Here is a 12,029-nt window from a genome sequence, read left to right as displayed (position 1 = left end):
CCGGCATTCAGAGAGAAGACGCCGGACAGGTGAATATAACTTTGTTATTTTATTCTTTTTTTACAGGTACAATGGTACCCAGGTCTGGATGAGAGTCTCCTCTCCTCCAGAACTGGGTACCATCCGCACATAGAAACGCATAGAAGCCGCTTGTAGAAATGTACAGTCGCGGTTTCTATGCAAGTCAATGGCAGGAGTTCCGCTGCGCTAACGCAAAATTAAATGACATGCTGCGGATTTTTGTACGCAGCATAAACGCTGCGGAAAAATCCGCAGCATGTGCATAGAACATGCGGAATCCCCTTGAGGACCATGGGGTGCGGATTACCTAGCGTTTCACAAGCGTTTCCGCTGCGGAAATTCCGCAGCATAAACGCTTGAAAAACGCTACGTGGGCACCCAGCCTTATTCTCTTCATCATTCAAAGAAAATTCAGAAAGAAATGATAAAAGATGAATTCATCTAAACGAACCTGGTACCTTCTTAGGGACAAATACCCAAGGGGGATAATCTACAATAGAGATGCATAGATCTTTGCGGAAGAATGACATTCAACCACAGACCTACAGTACGTCTTTGTTACCCCACTAAAGTGACGGATACACAGCCAATTTTTGTCTAAACATCTCATGAACCATGCCATGCTGCCGAAATTGCGATATACTTCTAAAACAATATTAAACATGTTAAAAAAGACTGTGGCATTGATCCAGGCAATTTTCACCTAAAACAGAAGCATATATACCAAAGGCTTGGAGTCAGTTGTTGAACAACCTTGGCAAAATACGTTTCCTCTCTTCTGCATCATTCTTTTTGTCTTTTTTATCACACACAACATCCTCATTTGCAAAAGGAAACAATAAATCTATATCGTCAGTTCTCCAAATACGTTCTTTTATGCTAGCAGTTAGGTGAAATCCCAAAGGGGACAACTCACGGGGAAGTGCCTCCTTAACACAGGATTCCACAACACCTGAAACTCTTTCTAACAAGAAGAATTAGCTAGGTAAAAAGGCAAAATGAGCAATTGTAAGTACACAGTGCTATATAATGTGATTGCAATATAGTAATAGGATACAAACTTTGATGGGAAAAGTGCTTCTTTAAGGTCATTAACTAAAAGGCTCAATTCTAGATCCCAAAATCTGAGACCATGGGACCGGATTATTTTAAAAGAGGTTTATACCGGAAAAGTTTAAAATAACAAAAAAACTCTTCCATATCTGCCATAGATATCAGTAGTAACTTTCTTTCAGCAAAGAGGAAATCAAATTTTTGCAAACGTCTTTAGTCCTAAGCAGCTGCAACTCAAACACCATGACTTCAGACGAAGGCTTTCCACCCGGGGATGCAGAGGCTACAGAGAAACCAAAAAGGGAGTGCCGGAAACTGAAGCCACATCTGTATAATAGGTGATAATTACTGATCGGTGTACCAATTACTGAGACCGCACCAATCAGCAGAATGGGGGAGCTTTTATAACAAACTTCTGTTCCTTTCATTCTCTATGAGGCTGCAGGATAAAGCTAAACACATGAATGGAGTGTACAGCATGCTCACTGCCGCTCCTTTCTAACTGGGAGAGATTTTCCCATTCTGCCAATGAATGCAGGTCACAGCGGTTGTAACCCCACCGATTATCAACAGGATAGGTGATAACTTGTTTTCACCGGACAACCCCTTTAATCCACCATTGTAAGTGATAGTGAGTGTTCTGCACTGCCCAGCACAATGTTTTTGAAGTGTCAGTTCTTGGTATTGCAGTTACAGTTGAAACCAGAAGTTTCCATACACTATACAAAAAGCCACATGTGCATGTTTTTCTCAATATCTGACATGAAATCAGAAAAAAACTTTCCCGTTTTAGGTCAATTAGGATTACCATGATTTTTAATATTTGCCAAATGCCAGAATAATGAGAGAGAGAATGTTTTAAGGCATTTTTATTACTTACTGTAAAGTCAAAAGTTTTACATACACTAAGATTACTATGCCTTTAAATTCTGGACTGCCCATATAATGATGTCATGTGTTTGGAAGCTTCTTTTTTGGCAACATCTGAGTTAATTAAGAGACACACCTGTGGATGTATTTTAATGCACACCCGAAACACACTGCTTCTTTGTGTAGCATCATGGGAAAGTCTAACGAAAATCAGCCAAGATATCAGGAGGACTTGTGGACTTGCACAAGTTTAGCTTATCCTTGGGTACAATTTCACGATACCTGAAGGTGCCTCGTTCATCTGTACAAGATGGAAATGTCCAGCCATCATACCACTCAGGAAGGAGACGGGTTCTGTGTCCCAGAGATGAACGTGCTTTGGTCCGACATGTGCGTATCAACCCAAGGACAAAGATAAAAGACCTCGTGAAGATGATGGCGGAAGCTGGTAAGATTGTGTCAATAACCACAGTGAAATGAGTACTGCATCAACATGGGCTGAAAGGCTACTCTGCCAGGAAGAAGCCATCACTCCAAAAGATACATAAAAAAGTTAGATTAAAGGGGTTGTATACTACTTTATATTACCCCCCCAATGTATCCCCCCCGTGGTCCCTAAAGCTTTTTGTAATTACCTTACGTTGCAGATACTGTCTGTGAGTGGCACTATCACTGGACGCTCACAGGCCTCACGTGACCCCCGGTTGCAGCCGGCTCTGACATCCGCTGATGTCACGACAAGTGCTGGCAGCAGAAGGGGGTCATTGTCTTCCACGCTCCAGGTGGATGCCAGGCTGTGAGCGGGGTTACCCCCCACGTCACACCCGACATCCACCGCGCGCTCTGCCTCTCCCCATTCATTGGGAAAGCGTGCGGTGGATGCTGGGTGTGACGCGAGGGGTAACCCCGCCCACAACCCAGCAGCCACCGCGGGGACCCCAGCACTGAGTCACGCCTCACTTGTCGTGACGTCAGTGCGGGGTCACATGATGCCTGTGAGCAGCCACCGATAATGCCTGTGAGCGGCACTATCAGCAAAGTAAGGTATTTACAAAAAGTCTTATAGGCCTCTGGGGGGGTACATTGGGGGGGTAATATAAAGTAGTGTACAACTTCTTTAATGTCTGCAAATGCACACAGGAACAAAAAACTTAATTTTAGGAGACATGTCCTGTGGTCTGATGAAACTAAAATGTAACTTTTTTGGGATAATGACCATCGCTACGTTTGGAGAAAAAAGGGAGAAGCTTGGAAGCCTAAGAACGCCATCCCAACTGTAAAACACGGGGATGGCAGCATCATGTTGTGGGGTTGTTTTGCTGCAGGAGGGACTGGTGCACTTCATAAAATAGATGGCATCATGAGAAAAGATGACTATCTGGCAATACTGAAGCAACATCTCAAGACATCAGCCAGGAAGTTAAAGCTTGGGCGGAAATGGGTCTTCCAAATGAACAATGACCCGAAGCATACTGCCAAAATGGCAACAAAGTAGCTTAAGGATGACAAAGTCAATGTTTTGGAGTGGCCATCACAAAGCCCTGATCTCAATCCTATTGAAAATTTATGGGCAAAGCTGAAAAGGCAGGTGCGAGCAAGGCGACCTACAAACCAGGATCAGTTACACCAGTTTTGTCAGGAGGAATGGGCCCAAATTCTGACCAACTATTGTGAGAAGCTTGTGGAAGGATATCCCGAATGTTTGACCCAAGTCATTCAGTTTAAGGGCAATGGTACTAAATACTAATGAAATGTATGTAAACTTTTGACTTTGCAGTAAGTAATAAAAATGCCTTAAAACATTGTCTCTCTCTGTCATTATTCTGGCATTTGGCAAATATTGAAAATTATGGTAATACTACTTGACCAAAAACGGGAAAGGTCTATTCTGATTTCATGTCAGATATTGAGAAAAACATGCATATGTGTCTTTTTATATACAGGTGCATCTCACGAAATTAGAATATCAACAAAAAGTTAATTTATTTCAGTTCTTCAATACAAAAAGTGAAACTCCTATATTATATAGAGTCATTACAGAGTGATCTATTTCAAGTGTTTATTTCTGTTAATGTTGATGATTATGGCTTACAGCCAATGAAAACACAAAAGTCATTATCTCAGTAAATTAGAATACTTTATAACAGCTTGAAAAATGATTTTAAAATCCGAAATGTTGGCCTACAGAAATGTATGTTCAGTAAATGCACTCAATACTTGGTCGGGGCTCCTTTTGCATCAATTACTGCACCAATGCGGCGTGGCATGGAGGCGATCAACCTGTGGCATTGCTGAGGTGTTATGGAAACCCAGGTTGCTTTGATAGCAGCCTTCAGCTCGTCTGCATTGTTGGGTCTGGTGTCTCTCATCTTCCTCTTGACAATACCCCATAGAATCTCTATGGGGTTAAGGTCAGGCGAGTTTGCTGGTCAATGCAGCACAGTGATACTGTTGTTTATAAACCAGGTATTGGTACTTTTGGCAGTGTGGACAGGTGCCAAGTCCTGCTGGAGAATGAAATTTCCATCTCCAAAAAGCTTGTCGGCAGAGGGAAGAATGAAGTGCTCTAAAATTTCCTGGTAGACGGCTGCGCTGACTTTGGTCTTGATGAAACACAGTGGACCTACACCAGCAGATGACATGGCTCCCCAAACCATTACTGATTGTGGAAACTTCACACTGGACCTCAACAGCTTGGATTGTGGCCTCTCCACTCTTCCTCCAGACTCTGGGACCTTGATTTCCAAATGAAAATTGAAACTCTGAGACCTTGTGGAGTGTGCCAATGATTTCCTTCTGGACATCTGTCAAGTCAGCAGTCTTCCCCATGATTGCAGAGCCTACTAAAATAGACTAAGGGACATATTTAAACGCTTAGGAAGCCTTTGCAGGTGTTTTTTGTTAATTATTTTAATATACTGAGATAATGACTTTTGTGTTTTTATTGGCTGTAAGCCATAATCATCAACATTAACAGAAATAAACACTTGAAAGAGATCACTCTGTTTGTAATGACTATATAATATGAGTTTCACTTTTTATATTGAAGAACTAAAATAAAAGGAGATTTTTGTGTACTCACCGTAAAATCTCTTTCTCTTAGCCTCTAATTGGGGGACACAGGACCTTGGGTGTTATGCTGCTGTCCACTAGGAGGCGACACTAGGCTTAATCTGAAAGATTAATGGTGGCTCCTCCTCTGCAGTATACACCCCTGGACGGCGTCAGCCATCTTCAGTTTTGTGCAAAAACAGTAGGAGGAACGTAACATGGATAACAATCATGCCTATAAGAAGGCAACTATGTACGAGCTCAAGAAAAAACACCAATATGAGAACTCAACGTAACAACGGCCCGAGACGGGCAACAGGGTGGGAGCTGTGTCCCCCAATTAGAGGCTAAGAGAAAGATTTTACGGTGAGTACACAAAAATCTCCTTTACTCTGTCGCCTCATTGGGGGGACACAGGACCTTAGGACGTCCCAAAGCAGTCCCTGGGTGGGAAGCAATGGATGAATATTGTGTAGACAGGCCCCTATAATTGGGGCACTGCCGCCTGTAGGATACGTCTACCCAGGCTCGCATCTGCCGAGGATTGGGTATGAACCCTGTAGTGCTTGGTAAACGTGTGTAGACTAGTCCAGGTGGCTGCCTTACACACTTGTTGCGCCGAGGCCTGGAGCCGAATGGCCCAGGAGGTCCTTTTTGAGGCGGTAGGCCTCTTGTATGGTGGGTTTGATCCACCTAGCAAGGGTAGCTTTGGAAGCTGGTAGACCCTTGCGGCCGCCTTCCAGAAGAAGGAAAAGAGAATCAGACTTCCGGAAGGGCGCAGTCCTAGACACATAGATACGTAATACCCTGACAAGGTCAAGCGTATGCAGAGCCTTTTCCACTCTATGAACCGGGGCCGGACAGAGGGATGGCAGTGAAATTTCCTTATTGAGGTGGAAGTCGGACACAACCTTCAGAAGGAAGGATGGAACCGTACGGAGAACTACCTTGTCTTGGTAAAAAGCCAGGAAGGGTTGTCTGCAGGAGAGTGCTGTGAGTTCATACACCCTGCGTAGCGAGGTGATTGCCACTAGGAAAACCACTTTCTGGGATAGAAGGTGGAGTGAGACTTCCCTAAGGGGTTCAAAAGGTGTTTCCTGCAACGCTGTCAGCACCAGGTTGAGATCCCACGTCTCTAGTGGTCGTCTGTAGGTCTCAATGACCACGCCGTCAAATTGAGGGCCCCTGAGTTCTGGTGGTAGAACGGGCCCTGTGACAGAAGATCCCGGCGGTTGGGGAGACGCCAGGGGACGTCTGCTGTAAGCTGAACGATGTCGGCGTACCACGTACGTCTGGGCCAGTCTGGTGCGATGAGGATGGTTGGAACTCCCTCTTGCTTGATCTTCCTCACCACTCTGGATATCAGGGGAAGAGGTGGAAAGATGTACAGGAGCTGAAACTGAGTCCAGTCCTGAACCAGGGCGTCTGCTCCCAGCGACCGCGGGTCGTGTGTTCTGGCCATGAAGTTGGAGACCTTGGCATTGAAGTGGGATGCCATTAGGTCCAAGTCCGGAGTCCCCCAGCGATGGCAGATCTGGTGAAAAACTTCGGGATGGAGGGACCACTCTCCCGAGTCCATTCCCTGCCGGCTGAGGAAGTCTGTTTCCCAGTTGTCCACACCCGGAATGTGGACCGCAGAGAGAACCGAACCTGTGTCTTCCGCCCAGTGGAGAATGTGTGTCACTTCTAGCATCGCCTGGCACTGCGGGTCCCCCCTTGGTGATTTACATATGCCACAGCCGTGGTATTGTCTGACTGTACTCTGATGTGAGAGGCTGTCAGTAAGTGATGGAAGGCTCTCAACGCCAGGAGAATGGCACGAATTTCCAAGATGTTGATGGGCATGGTCGCTTCTGTTGGGGACCACTTGCCCTGTGCTCTGTAGTGTAGGTGTACCGCACCCCAACCCGTCAGGCTCGCATCGGTGGTCAGAACTTTCCATTGACCCGTGAGGAAGGATTTCCCCTTTTCTAGTGAGGTTGGCTTGAGCCATCAGTGCAGGGATCTTCTGGTTGACGACGTCAACTGAAACTCCCTGTCGAAAGAAAAAGGATTCCTGTCCCATGACTTGAGGATGGCTAGTTGGAGAGGTCTGAGGTGAAGCTGGGCAAATGGGACAGCTTCTATTGCCGCCACCATCCTGCCAAGGACTCTCATGGCAAACCGGAGAGACCGAGGGGGTTTGCGAAGTAGGGTGCGGACTCCTATACGGAGAGGCAGTGCTTTGTCCTTGGGGAGGAGTACTAGACTCTTGAGGGTGTTGAATAACATTCCCAAGAAGGTCAGAGACTGACTCGGGGTTGGTGATGACTTTTTTAAGTTGACTAACCAGCCCAAACGACTCAGAATGTCGATTGTGATTGAGACGCTGATTCCGCAGTCCTTGAAGGTGGGAGCCTTGATGAGATCGTCCAGATATGGAACCACTATTATGCCTCTGGAGTGCAGGATGTCCATGGTGACTGCCATGACCTTGGTAAACACTCTGGGAGCTGTGGCGAGTCCGAACGGGAGAGCCACGAACTGGTAGTGTTCCTGGTCGATTGCGAACCTGAGAAATCTCTGATAAGCTGGCGCAATTGGTATATGTAGGTATGTGTCTTGAATGTCTATGGAGGCGAGAAATTCTCCCTTCTCCATGGACGCAATTATGGACCGAAGGGACTCCATGCGAAAATGACGTACCCGTACATATTTGTTGAGCCGTTTTAGGTCCAATATGGGCTGTACGCTGCCTTCTTTTTTGGGGACTATGAATAGATTCGAGTAGAACCCTTGGAAGCGCTCGGCCGTGGGGACCGATACTATGACTCCTGGTTGAAGAAGCGAGGAAACCGCGTGGTGGAAGGCACGAGCCTTGGCTGGCGGTTTTGGGGGAACAGACAGAAAAAAATCTGTTTGGCGGGTTGGAAGTGAACTCTATCTTGTATCCTGAAGACACTAGTTCCCTAACCCACCTGTCCTCTGTAATAGGCAGCCAGACTTGGTGAAAGAGCAAAAGACGGCCGCCTACAGGTGGGGTGTCTTCCAGAGTTCGCGAGCCATGATGAGGAGGAATTGCGAGATTTTCCTCCTTTAAATTTTGACTGGCCTGCCTTTGATTGCCCGGTCTTGTCTGACTTTTGCGTCGGCCTCGAGTTGCCCCTGCTTGGAGCACGGTGGTTATTCTGTGCTGGTCGCGAGACGGACTAGCCGGAAGAGTTCCGAAAGGATCGGTATCGTACTTGATTGCGCTTTTTGTAAGTGTGTTTGGGCTTCAGTTGGGGGAGAGAGGTACTCTTACCCCCGGTGGCGTTGGATATCATTGTGTCCAACTGTTCACCGAAAAGCCGACCAGAGGTATGGGAGGTGAGTGAGGGACTTCTTTGAAGCTGCATCTGCTTTCCATTCCCGCAGCGAGGATACGCCGAATCGTGATGGCGTCTGAAGCTATCCCGGCTGCACCCCTTGCAGAATCCAGAGCTGCATGGAACATGCAATCTGCCACAACTGCTATTTGGGCCGCTTGGTCCGACAGTTCAGGGGTAGATGCTTGTAGGCCAGTTTGTAAATTTTGGGCCCAGGCCAGGATTGCCTTGGCAGCCCAAACTGAGGCGAACGCGGGAGCCAGGGAGGCCCGTGCGGCCTCGAAAATTGAACGAGCCATGCGTTCCACCTACCGGTCTGCTGTGTCCCTGAGGGTTGAGCTATCTGGCAGTGAAAGGAGTGTCTGTGCTGCTAGTCTGGAGACTGGGGGATCCACTTCAGGTGGATCTGTCCACTGTTTGGTGACCTCCTGTGGAAAGGGGTACCGCGCCTCCAGATATTTGCGATTAGTAAACTTTTTCTCAGGTTGTGAGAACTGCTTTTTAAGGATCGCATTAAACTCTGGGTGGTCAAAGAAGACCTTAGGCGGTTTCAGGACTCCTTCAAGGGAAATCTTATGTCCTGGTGTCTCCAGGGGTGGATCGGAGATGTCCAGCACCCGATGGATGGATGAAATTAAATCATCAACTAGCACTGTATTGCCAGGGGGAATAGGGATCAGGGACCCTTCCGAATCCTGTGTATCACCAAGGCGTCTCCTGCTGGGAGAACCGGAGCGGAGGCCTTCTCTGGTCAGGGATGGCTGTGGGGATCTGCGTTGTCTGTCCCTGTCAGGGGACGGTCTAGATGAGCTGGGAGTACGGTGTCTCTCACTGGAAGGGGACGACCGTGTGGTATGGTATGACGCAGATGAACGTGACCTGTGGGTCCGCTTGCGTCCTGATCTAGACGTGGATGTGCCCGTGCCATCATGTCCCCGAGTGGAACTCTCTCTTTGTTGAGTAGTGTTCATAGCCGAAGCATGAGTCTGCAGAGCCTGAAGCAATGTGGATGTGAGGTTATCTATAGACTGCGTCATAGATTGCGACATCTGAGTGACCCATTCCGGTGTGGTATTAGGCACCGAAGTATTGGGAAGTGCTTCATGGGGCTCTGGTGCAGTAGTCTGCATGCAGTCCTGGCAATGTGGATACGTGCTGCCACTAGGGAGAGTATTACTGCAGGCAGTACAGAGTGCATAATAGCAATCCTGCCTGGTTCTCTTGGACTTTGAGCCCGGCATAGTATACAGGGGTGGCTATGCAGAGGGGGCCAGCAATGCAGAGAAGCTTATAGAATTCACAGCAGAGTGCGAGACTCTAGCTGTGATCTTACCCCACCAGTCTGCCTCTTGTAGTCCAGCGCCGTTTAAATCCACGATCCTGTGCCCCCCGGAGACAAGCTGCCGACCGGTAGCTAAAGGGTTAACGCTCCTTCAGTAGCTAATGGCCGCCGGAGTGCGGAGAAGAAGGTGGGCGGAGCGCTGAAAAGGGCGGCAGTATGCTGGAAAGTGCGCCCTTTCAGTTCGTCTCCGCCCCTTCTATGACACTGTATAGCCACGGTCTAAATTTAGAACCTATGCCCAAAAGGGCTCCAGGCCGGCGCGGTAGTCCGGGGGGTTGTCGGATCTGAACCGGACCCCCCCCGGTTTTAACGGCAGGGAAGGCGGTGGGGATATTATCTTAAGAGGGGGCCTTAAAGGGTCCCCCTGAGGCACCATAGCGCTGGTGCCAGCAGAGAAACAGGGCTGTAAATAGCCTGTGTCTCTGTGTGCCTTGTCTGCCTGCACTGTCCCCCGGCCCCAGCAGGAGTCTGCAGCAGAGCTGGGATTCCTGGACGTTGGTGCAGAGCGACAGCTACTGGGAGCTGTTATTGCTGTCTGCACAAGCCCTATCTGTGGTGTCTCAACCTAATACCCCCAGAGGGGGATTAGGGAGGGTGCTGCTGTCACCCTCACCTCGACCTCAACCCATAGACCAAAAGGAATTGGGGAAGGAGGGGGGTTCTCAACTTCGAACCAACACCTGAGGGGTTGGGGAAGGAGCGACATGGTAAGGAGACGTCTCGACTTCAACTGTGCACCCCTAAAAGGAGGCAGAGGAAGGAGCCATGCCGGGAGTCTCGCCGGAGACCCACTTATCTTCATCTGTAACTCCGTGGAAAAAGAAAAAATCGGAAAAAAATGAGGTAAAAATCTTTAGGTGTGCCTCATTGCGACACTAAGCAAAAACTGAAGATGGCTGACGCCGTCCAGGGGTGTATACTGCAGAGGAGGAGCCACCATTAATCTTTTTCAGATTAAGCCTAGTGTCGCCTCCTAGTGGACAGCTAGTAACAAAGAAAATGACGGCACTTCCACTATAAAAACTAGGTGTGAACAGGTGCTTACTAAGAGCAGCTACCTCCATATATAATGAACAAATAAAGTAGCACACTGTAACACTGAGTATATAGATGTGAAATATGAATAGCATAACTGCTGTAAAAAATAGAAATAAATGAAAAATTTTTTGAAAATTTTTTTTTATTTATAGCGCATGAAATATGAAGTATGGAAAATGAATAGCATTACTGCTGTAAATAAATGAGAAATCTTAGCGCATAAATTGGCCAATTCATGTGTACCTGACAGCCGCGGTAAGGCGTTTCTCGATGTCAGGACCTACCAATGTGAATACCTCTCTAAGAGACCTCCGTCTGCTTATGTGTGAGAAAGACAGATCCTGATGCATTTAAAACCGCCTGCATTTAAAAACATGAATTGGCCAATTTATGCGCTAAGATTTCTCATTTATTTACAGCAGTAATGCTATTCATTTTCCATACTTCATATTTCATGCGCTAAAAAAAATTTTCAAAAAATTTTTCATTTATTTCTATTTTTTACAGCAGTTATGCTATTCATATTTCATATCTATATACTCAGTGTTACAGTGTGCTACTTTATTTGTTCATTATATATGGAGGTAGCTGCTCTTAGTAAGCACCTGTTCACACCTAGTTTTTGTAGTGGAAGTGCCGTCATTTTCTTTGTTACTAGATTTAGCGTTGACTGAGCACTCCACCCCCACCCCCATGCCGCAGGTGGTTTTAAATGCATCAGGATCTGTCTTTCCCACACATAAGCAGACGGAGGTCTCTTAGAGAGGTATTCACATTGGTAGGTCCTGACATCGAGAAACGCCTTACCGCGGCTGTCAGGTACACATGAATTGGCCAATTTATGCGCTAAGATTTCTCATTTATTTACAGCAGTAATGCTATTCATTTTCCATACTTCATATTTCATGCGCTAAAAAAAATTTTCAAAAAATTTTTCATTTATTTCTATTTTTTACAGCAGTTATGCTATTCATATTTCACATCTATATACTCAGTGTTACAGTGTGCTACTTTATTTGTTCATTCTTCCTAGTGGACAGCAGCATAACACCCAAGGTCCTGTGTCCCCCAATGAGGCGACAGAGTAATTAAGTTTTTGATGATATTCTAATTTAGTGAGATGCACCTGTAGTATGTACACTTCTGGTTTCACATAAATATGACAAAGTCACGAGAACGGCCCCTAGTGACACAATGACAATGTGTAGTACAGTGAAAGCACCACTGTTTATATAGTGTATAAGGTGTGGGGGTTCTGCAAAGGACTTGGGGAGTGTACAAAGCGGGAGTCTGTGGGGGGATAGTAT

Source organism: Phyllobates terribilis, unplaced genomic scaffold (genome assembly GCF_046119375.1).
Source record: "Phyllobates terribilis strain yellow unplaced genomic scaffold, ASM4611937v1 Scaffold_1__5_contigs__length_1240528914, whole genome shotgun sequence".
In the NCBI taxonomy this organism is placed as follows: domain Eukaryota; kingdom Metazoa; phylum Chordata; class Amphibia; order Anura; family Dendrobatidae; genus Phyllobates; species Phyllobates terribilis.
Note: the sequence above shows the minus strand (reverse complement) of the source record.